Raw genomic sequence first — 9,868 nt, 5'->3', positions numbered from 1 at the left:
TACAGGTAAGTCACCAGCCCTGGGAACACTGCCGTATGCCATTCAGGGCCCTCAAGATGAATACCCTTGTCACATGTTCACTCTCTAACTGGCCCATCACTGGGTGCCCAGACCAACCCCCTTCTATCACCTCCTTTCAGCTTCTTTTTCTTTTTTTCTTTAACAGAAATGGGCTTCCCTTGTAGCTCAGTCAGTAAAGAATCTGCCTACAGTGCAGGAGACCCGGGTTCAATCCCTGGATTGGGAAGATCCCCTGGAGAAGGAAATGGCAACCCACTACAGTATCTTTGCCTGGAAAATGTCATGGACCGTGGAGCCTGGTGGGCTGCAGTCCATGGGGTTGCAAAGAGTTGGGCATGACTGAGCGACTAACACTTACTTACTTACTTAACAAAAACACCTTTATTTTTTGTCTTAAAAAACTGTTCGTGCTCGCTTCGGCAGCACATATACTAAAATTGGAACGATACAGAGAAGATTAGCATGGCCCCTGTGCAAGGATGACACGCAAATTCGTGAAGCGTTCCATATTTTGCTTTTTCCCCCACGGTCCAGATATTGCCTCCAGCACAAAGGAAACGCCTTGGGCACGCAATGCTGAAATTGTGTTTTTTCACTATAAAATATGTTATAAAAAAAAAAAACTGTTCTTTTTCCAAAATAATCATGATTAACTTACAAAAATGGGCATGAACTGGGCATCCTCAAAGCATTTCCCTTTAGTGGGAAACTTGGCTTCACAGAATACAAATATTGAAAGGTTAAAAAAATTTCTGTTTTGTTGTCATCGTAAGACAAAACAGGATCTAGCGTAAGTCAAGGAAATCCATTCATACTTCAGGTCCTTCTCCGCCAGGAACCGGTGTTGTTATACTGTTTCCATTTCACAAAATTTGGTCTAATTTAGTAATTCTTCTTCCTTCTGGTCTCACTTCAAATTCAGGGATATCTTCCAGTACCATACTGACAAAGTCATCCAATTCCAGTAGGGTGCCAACAATCTCCCTATCAGTCTTCATCAAAATGTGATTCTTGATCCTACACACTTGTCCAGGAGCTCTACAGGGAGCGGCTGTGACGGGCTGATCTACTTGCAGCTTCTCTTGATGGGGCCACCCAAAGTGGGAGGGGAAATCAGAGAGGAGCAGTCAGTGTGATCCCTCAGGGGTGCCCATCTTCCCCAGAACCCTCCCCATCTTCCCACCTGACATACCGCCTCCATATGGAAAGTATCCACCATAGCCAGAGTGTTCAAGGCCCCCCAGGTGAGGCCCCCTAGCCTCCCTCCTGAGACCCAAATGGACCTCGCACATACGCTGGCTTCCGGCACATCCAGTTAGCTGATTTACCCTTGGCACCTGGCTCTCAGCAGCTCGCCCCCACCTTGAAAGTATTCTTTACATATCTGGTGATACATAATGGGAATGCTAATGCTTTTATCCTCTCAAAAATCCTCTGTGGAAGATGGGGCTGAAATTTTTCTCTGCACAAATTATCAAAATGAGGCTAAATTGACTGGGGGAATTTCCTGGGGTCCAACAGCTCACAGATAGCAAAATCCTGAATGGAACCCAGATCCTCACATTTCCAGGAAGGAATTTTGCCTTCCTACCACATCCCATCCCACCTGTCCCTCTTGGAGATTTCAGAACACTCACATTACCAAAACCTAAAGTGAAGTGAAAGTCGCTCAGCCATGTCCAACTCTTTGCAATCCCATGGACAAGAAATTCTCCAGGTCAGAACACTGGAGAGGGTAGCCTTTCTCTTACTCCAGGGGATCTTCCCAACCCAGGGATTGAACCCAGGTCTCCAACATTACAGGCAGATTCTTTACCAGCTGAGCCACCAGGGAAGCCCAAGAATACTGGAGTTGGTAGCCTATCCTTTCTCCAGCAGATCTTCCTGACCCAGGAATCAAACCAGGGTCTCCTGCATTTCAGGTGGATTCTTTACCAACTGAGCTACCAGGGAAGCCCTATAGAACTAAAACTACTTATCATCTATGAGCAAACAAACCACTGCCATGGTGTGAAATGAAAGCTCAAAGGAGAGAGAGGGACATTTTCCCCTTGGAGACTATTTGGAAAATTAGACAACGTTTGGGGAGAGTAGAACAGGGTCAGAGTGGTGAACAGAGGTCCATGGGCAGAGTCAGCAATTGCCTTTCCTAAGCTCATTCCAGAACTGACAAGCATTGATGTTAAGGTTTTACATAAATAGAAGCAGTCAAAGAAGAGTTACAATAACTCTTAGGTAGCACAGAGCAGTTACAAATGTGTGATGTACTGTCACATTCATTGGACCGCATAAAGCCCCCACATGATGAATCCTGCAATTCTTATTTTTACAGTTGAGAAAACTGATGCTCAAAGATTCCTTGCCTAGAGACACAGAGCTGGTAAATTTCAATTACACTTCAGCCCTGGATGCTCGCTGCTAAGTTGGTGCTCTTTCCAAGTGGATCACAGCCACCTCCCAAATCCTGTTATGACTGTAGAACTATAGCCTTGACATGAGCTTTCTGTTACTTGAAATTAAAAAACAATCATAACAGATAGTTTCAAATAACTCCCTCCTCAGAATAACAACCCACTGATGTAACGATGGACAGGGAAGCCTGACGTGCTGCAGTCCATGGGGGTCACAGAGTCGGACACAACTTAGCTACTGAACAACAAATAACGGTATCTAGATATTAGGTGTTGGAGCTTCCCTGGTGGCTCAGAGAGTAGAGAATCTGCCTGCAATGCAGGAGACCCAGGTTCAATCCCTGGGTCAGGAAGATCCGCTAGAGAAGGGAATGGCAACCCACTCTAGTATTCTTGCCTGGAGAAATCCACAGACAGAGGAATCAGGCAGGTTTCTATCGGTCAGCTCTGTGTCTTTTGAGGGCTTAAGTTTGACTTTTGTGAGGTCAGAGATGTTCCTTAGAAAGGTATCAAAAGTGAGTTTTCGAGTCAGGATTTTAAACAGCATATGGTCTAACAGCTCGTTTTGTAGATGAAGGATAAAGGCACTGAAGTGTGCAGTCACTTCTCTAGACAACCCTCTCGGCCAACACACCCTGACCTCTGAACCCCTGGGCAGTAAGTTGTGTGGTCTCAGGTGGTTCTGGGAATTAAAAAGATAACATACACAAAGTTCCCAGTGCCCGGGCTGGCATAGTGTGGATAATCAACAATGGCCCACTGCTTTTTATCAGTGACTCACAGTGTGGTATTGGGGGAGGGATGTAAGTAACTGACACTCCCCTATCAGTTATTATAGGACAGAGAGACCTCACCCAGAGCGGAGAAGGAACCAGGCCGCTGAGCCTGACTCAGTAACCCAGCCACGACCATCGACAGAGACGCAGACTGACCCCGGGTCCCGAGTGATACCTAGGGTCCCTCGGGGCGTGCGCCAAGCACATCAGGTATCACAGATCATCCTCACAAGGACTCAGCCCTTGTCACCATGCGTGAGGTGACCAGGAATTCTGGAAGAAGCTGAGAAGCCCTGTTGCTGAAATTCTGAAAAACAATGGGGCACAGGCTGCCGAGAACAGGCAGCCCCCCACCCCAGACAACTGCTTAGTATGGACGCCCCGGGGCTCAAGGACACCCGGGACTCATGCCCCAGGAGACAAGGCCCGGCAGGCCCAGATGGGACACTCCTGAGCATTCTCGGACACATCTAGAAGTGATTCCATGGGGGCTGGAGGTCCTAGTGAGCCCGCAGAAGGGCCCACCATGGGAGAGTGGCTGCAGTAAGTCACAGGGACCCCACGCCTACCAGGAGCTGCAGAAGCCCATGGAGGCACGGACCCGAGGGGGCAAGGCCCAGCCCTGATCTAATAAACAGCAGCAGGGATGGAGCTTCTGTCTCCTAGGAGTGGGCTGGATACAGCTCAGAAAGAGGAGAAAGACTTCATCCAAGGGAAGCCCAGGCCACCAAAAGCAACTGTGATCATTTCCCATCTTATCGTAAACCAGCCCTAAAGAAAGCTAACATAAGCACCCGCCTCCCTGTCCCCAGCATGAAATGATCACAAGATAAATGTCAAGTGTCTTTCCCTGCATCTCTTCCAAGAGTGACTCTCATCTGAAAATCAGTGGGACCTCATACACTCAAGTGGATCATCCAAAGAGCGGAGGCACTTATGTAGATTCAAAGGCTGGAGATGGACCCTCTGCTTGTTGGCTGAGCATTTCTCATTCTCCTTATTTATAAAGGGGAGGTAACACCACCCCTAGGCTACCTTCCCCATCTCACTGTGAAGATTAAATGAGATCGTGAAAAAGGAAAGGATTGTATCAGATGTCGAAGGGCTGAAAGGCCTTCATCATTCGTATTTGCCTAGGGCTTCTCTGAGGTTGGTGCACAGAGGCTGACAACGCCCCTTCCCCCAGCCCTGCCCCCTCACAACATCGGGGCAGCCATCCCCTCTCTCTAACAGACACATTTTTTTAAGCAATAAATTCATGGGATTTATCTGATCACCACTTTGCTCAAGCAAATCGCTTTTCCAATCTAAATTCAGTAGCAGCTGCAGCAACTGTAAAATGACTTCCTCTTCTCAACACTTTGCTTCAGTGACGGGAGGAAAATGAGACAAACTGGAAGGTGTGTTCTGCACTTCACTCCATATTGTGTGAGTCCCAACACAATAATCCTTTGCAATTATTTCCAGAGTCAGATGGAGCAGAGGGTGGGAAGAGGCAAGAGAGGAACAAAGCTGTTGCTGAGTTGTTCAATCGCTCAGTAGTGTCCGACTCTCTGCAACCCCATGGACTGCAGCACGCCAGGCCTCCCTGTCCATCACCAACTCCTGGAGTTTACTCAACCTCTTGTCCATTGAGTCAGTGATGCCATCCAACCATCTCATCCTCTGTCATCCCCTTCTCCTCCTGCCTTCAATCTTGCCAAACTGGAAGGCCAAAAATCAGAGGGTGGCTCAGGAGGCAGTGACCAACGGGAGGTGGAGGAAGACTGGCCTAGAGTCATAGGTCATAGTGAGACTGTGCAGCTCAGAATGGGATTTGAACCCATGTTCTAGGACTCAAACCAGTCAAACCCAGACTGGGACTTGATTCCTGGTCATGAAGTTAAGATCCCAGGTGCCTCATGGTAAAAAAATCAAAACATGAAACAGAAGTGATAATTTAAGAAATTCAATAAAGACTTATTAAAAATGGTCCATATCAAAAAGATCTTTTTAAAAAGGGGGGGATTTATTTAGAGAGAAACACACTCCACAGACAGAGAGTGGGCCATCTCAGAAGGTGACAGACCCCAAAATATGGCATGGTTAGTTTTAGGGGGTTGGGTAATTTCAAAGGCTAAAGAATAGTAGGATTATTCCAAGGACTTCGGGGGAAGGCACAGAGATTTCCAGAAATTGAACCACTGCCCGTTCTTTGATCTTTGATAGTCGGCCTGGGAACTATCACAGCGCTGGTGGGTGTGTCACTTAGCTTATGCAAATTTATTACAAGGAGTATATAATGAGGTTCAAGGTCCACTGGAAGTCAAATCATCACATCTTGGACCTAGCTGGTTCTAACCAGTTTGCTGGCTTAAAACTCAACATTCAAAAAACTAAGATCATGACATCCAGTCCCGTCGCTTCATGGCAAATAGATGGGGAAACAATGGAAAAAGTAAGAGACTTTATTTTCTTGTGCTCCAAAATCACTGAAAATGGTGACTGCAGCCATGAAATTAAAAGACACTTGCTCCTTGGAAGAAAAGCTATGACAAACCTAGATAGCATATTAAAAAGCAGAGACATTACTCTGCCAACAAAGGTCTGTATAGTCAAAGCTATGGTTTTTCCAGTAGTCATGTATGGGTGTGAGAGTTGGACTATAAAGAAAGCTGAGCGCTGAAGAATTGGTGCTTTTGAACTATGGTGTTGGAGAAGACTCTTGAGAGTCCCTTGGACTGCAAGGAGATCAAACTAGTCAATCGTAAATGAAGTCAGTCCTGAATATTCATTGGAAAGACTGATGCCGAAGCTGAAGCTCCAATACTTTGGCCACCTGATGCAAAGAGCCAGCTCATTAGAAGAGACCTTGATGCTGGGAAAGATTGAGGGCAGGAGGAGAAGGGGACAACGGAGGATGAGATGGTTGAATGGCATCACCGACTCAATGGACATGAGTTTGAGTAAACTCCAGGAGTTGATGATGGACAGGGAGGCCTGGTGTGCTGCAGTCCATGGGATCACAAAGAGTTGGACATGACTGAGCAACTGAACTGAACTGAACCAGTTTATCATGCAACATGCAAGTTTCGGGTTCCCTGTTGGCTCAGATGGTTAAGAATTCACCTGCAATGCAGGATATCTGGGTTTGATCTCCAGGTTGGGAAGATACCCTGGTGAAGGGACTGGCAACCGATTCCACTATTCTTGCCTGGGAAATTCCATGGTCAGAGCTGGTGGGCTACAGTCCATGATGTCGCAGTCAGATATGATTGAGCAACTAACACTTTCCCTTTTCACTTTTCATCATTCTGTCATTCTTTAAAGGTTGTGCCCCGCCCCCTACCCTCCTGTTTCAGTAGGGTCATAGGTCAGGGTGGCCATCGCCTGCCCCCCTTCCCCTCCCACATCCACCCCTTGCCACCTACTCTCCACATCCTCTCTCTCCCCTCTCAGCTCTTAAAGTCCACTCTTAGGTTCTAACAGAAGTCTGGGGTTTCAGCATGGAGTCATCATTCTCCTCCCAGGTGGGGGCCTTAGTGCCTGAAGAATATCTCAAAGAGATGCATCAGATTACTATGTATTTCCCTTGAAGGGGAACTAGGACTCTGTTTTATCACAGCACTGTTGTTTCTTGACCACTTTTCTTTCCTGCATTCTCTCACTTCCCTAATTAGTAACTGCTTGAGTCCACTCTTTGGAACTCAGGGAATGTCAAACACCAGAGTGTGTGCTGGGGTGAAGGGGTCGAACGCAGAGACCCTTTTGTCCCCAGGAAGGTCCTTTGGGGTCCCATTCGGTTTCAATCCCCACTTTTATTTTTTATTAATTTTTTTTTTTTCACTTTTTGGCTGCACCTCAGGGCATCTTATTTCCCAGATCAGAGATCAAACCCATACCCGCTGCAGTGCAAGCTTGGAATCCTAACCACTGGACTGCCAGAGAAGTCCCTTGGTTACTATTATTAACTCTATGCTGCCTTTTCTGACCGGACTGCATCCCTATTCCCATCCTCCACCTTCCCCATCTGCACTCAGAACAATCTGTACTCCACACCCCCCGCACCCCCCAGCTCCAGCATCATCTTACCATCCTGTGTCCTGGTTACCTTCTACTGTACAACAAACTACCCCAAGACCAAGGGCTGAAAGTAATGACACCATTTATTTTGCTCAAGAATCTGCATTTAGACAGGCTTGGCAAGGATGGCTTTTCTTGGCTCCTCTTAGCATCAGCTGAGGTGGCCTGGAGACTGGGATCTTAAGCCACATCCACTCACAGGCCCTGTGCTAGGTGCAGGCAAACAGTTGGTACCATTGCTGGGGCTCTGGATCAGAACACGGACCCGTGGCCTCTACAGGTGCCTTGGGCTTCCTCATGGAGGCTGAGTTCCAAGGGCAAGTGTCCTAAAAGGGAAAGAGCCAAGTAGGAACTGTATCATCCTGAGTGACCTAACCTTGGAAGACATATTATTGCTTCCTCTGGCCTATTCACTGAGGCAGTCACAAAGTTCCTCCAGGTCAGAGGAAATAGACTCCCCTTTCAATGGACCAGAATCAGATTCTAGAAAAGCATTTTGTTGTTTAGTCTCTAAGTTGTATCCAACTCTTTGCGACCCCATGGACTGTAGCCTGCCAGGCTCCTCTGGAGCATGAATACTGCTCCAGGCAAGAATACTGGAGTGCTTTGCCATTTTCCTTCTCCTGGAGATCTTCTCAAGTCAGGGATCGAATCCATGTCTCCTGCATTGGCAGGTGGATTCTTTACCACTGAGCCACTAGGGAAGCCTCCTGGAAAGCACGTGGAACCAGACGTAATACTGTGCTAGCCAAGTCTTTTATTTTCTGTATTCTGATGCTTTGATATAGCTGGGGCCTTGCTGCCTTTGGAGAGACTGCCCTCCCAGGGTTAACCAACTCCTAGAGATAGTCAGCAACTTACCCACAAGTGCACTTTTCAAATACAAACCAGCCAATCCAGAGCCCACACCCCAACCATCCCCCTTATCAGCTCTCACTCTCTGGGCCACTCTGTACCTGCCCTACTCACCCCAGCACCCAGTACCAGACAAGGGGGACAGTCCCTGTGCCCCAGTGCCTGATGGAACTATTCCAACTAGCCAGTCCTGGGCCTGTTTTTCCTGCTGTATGGTTCCTTTCCAGAGAAGCCACTAGAAAGGCTCTCCCCCAGATTTTCTCCCTCCCTCTGCTTCCTGATGACCTTGGTGCTTTCCCACATGTCCCCTTGTGGCAGCACCTGCCCCCTCGTCCTAAAATCTGTGAGGATAACAAGCTTCCTTTCCATGGTAAAAGTCTCCTGATCTCTTGGCCTTACTACACCTCAAATTTTCTATTCATATGCCGTATGTGTTGTGTTTAGTCATTCAGTCATGTCCAACTCTTTGCGACCCCATGGACTGTAGCCCGCCAGGCTCCTTTGGCCATGGGAATTCTCCAGCCAAGAATACTGGAGTGGGTTGCCATGCCCTCCTCCAGGGGATCTTCCCAACCCAGGGATTGAACCTGGGTCTCCCACATTACAGGCAGATTCTTTACCATCTGAGCCACCAGGGAAACCCATTAATACATCATATTTTAGGAAAATACTGTGGCCATTTGGGGGAATTACAACCTTCCACACTCTGTATTCTACTTGATTATGAACTTGCCTTTCTTATCCTGACTTTGTGCACACAGAAAAACAGATCTTTTCTAACCTTTTTTTATTTTAATCTCCTCATCCCCTGTGCCCAGTGCATAGGATGTTTGTTGACAGACTGCTGCTGCTGCTGCTGCTAAGCCGCTTCAGTCGTGTCTGACTCTGTGCGACCCCATAGACGGCAGCCCACCAGGCTCCCCCGTCCCTGGGATTCTCTAGGCAAGAACACTGGAGTGGGTTGCCATTTCCTTCTCTGGTTGACAGACTAGCTGATGGAATTTTTGACAGCCATCCACCACCTTTGTCCTCCTTATTTAGCATCCAATGAGAAAGGGCTCTGCACATACCTTGAACACACCCGGCCACGGTGCTTGCACATTCAGCCTGTTCTCTGCTCCGCCACGCTGAAGCACACACCCAAAGCAGCCAGCTCCCCTTACCTCTGCTCTGCGAGGCTTCCTGGGGTAGAACCAGCCTCCTGTGAGTCTCAGGGGTGGGACAGGTGTGGAGCCAGAGTGGGAACCCTTGAGGCGAGTCTCATCATCGGAAGGCTGCCGTGGCAGGCAGGGCGCTGGGAGAAGCTGGTCTCTGAGTCCCCTGCAGCTGTGCATGCCGACAGCTGGAGTGCCCCTCATCCAGGCAGCTCAGTCCCACTCTAATTTAGGGAAATTCCTCCAGGTGGTCCCCAAAGAAACAGAGTCACGCTCCCAACTGCCCTCATCCTAGGAAAGTGGAGAAACCCGGGACAGCTTTGTCTCTAACAAAGATGGCAACAAGAAAGCTCAAAAGCAGGGAAATGCTCCTCCATCCTCTGGGTTTGCAGTACCTTCTCCCATTCCTCCTATGAGGGCAAGGGTATCCCAAAATGTCCGGTAGCTGCCCCCTCAAGCCCACGCAGTACAGGAAAGGAAGGGTACTTTCGTGAGGCTTACAGCAAGTGAGGAGATCAGGAAAGATGCCCAGCATCTCTTCCCCCTCCGTGTCAGATGCTGGAATCCTTCTGACAATTAACAAAATCTA

The 9,868-nt window shown here is 48.1% G+C and overlaps 1 non-coding gene and 1 pseudogene across 1 annotated transcript; one reads left to right on the top strand and one right to left on the bottom strand.

Annotated features, from left to right (window-relative positions):
- Window positions 1-428: 428 nt before the first annotated feature.
- Window positions 429-535, top strand: LOC133060073 (U6 spliceosomal RNA). The gene has a single exon (XR_009693735.1). It is a non-coding gene; the product is annotated as a U6 spliceosomal RNA (small nuclear RNA).
- A 295-nt stretch (window positions 536-830) lies between these two features.
- On the bottom strand, window positions 831-9,093 carry LOC133059195 (U6 snRNA-associated Sm-like protein LSm5; annotated as a pseudogene).
- Between the last annotated feature and the right edge of the window lie 775 nt (window positions 9,094-9,868).

The sequence above is a fragment of the Dama dama genome, chromosome 7 (genome assembly GCF_033118175.1).
Source record: "Dama dama isolate Ldn47 chromosome 7, ASM3311817v1, whole genome shotgun sequence".
NCBI classification, from domain to species: domain Eukaryota; kingdom Metazoa; phylum Chordata; class Mammalia; order Artiodactyla; family Cervidae; genus Dama; species Dama dama.
Note: the sequence above shows the minus strand (reverse complement) of the source record. Positions and strands in the feature narration are given on the sequence as shown.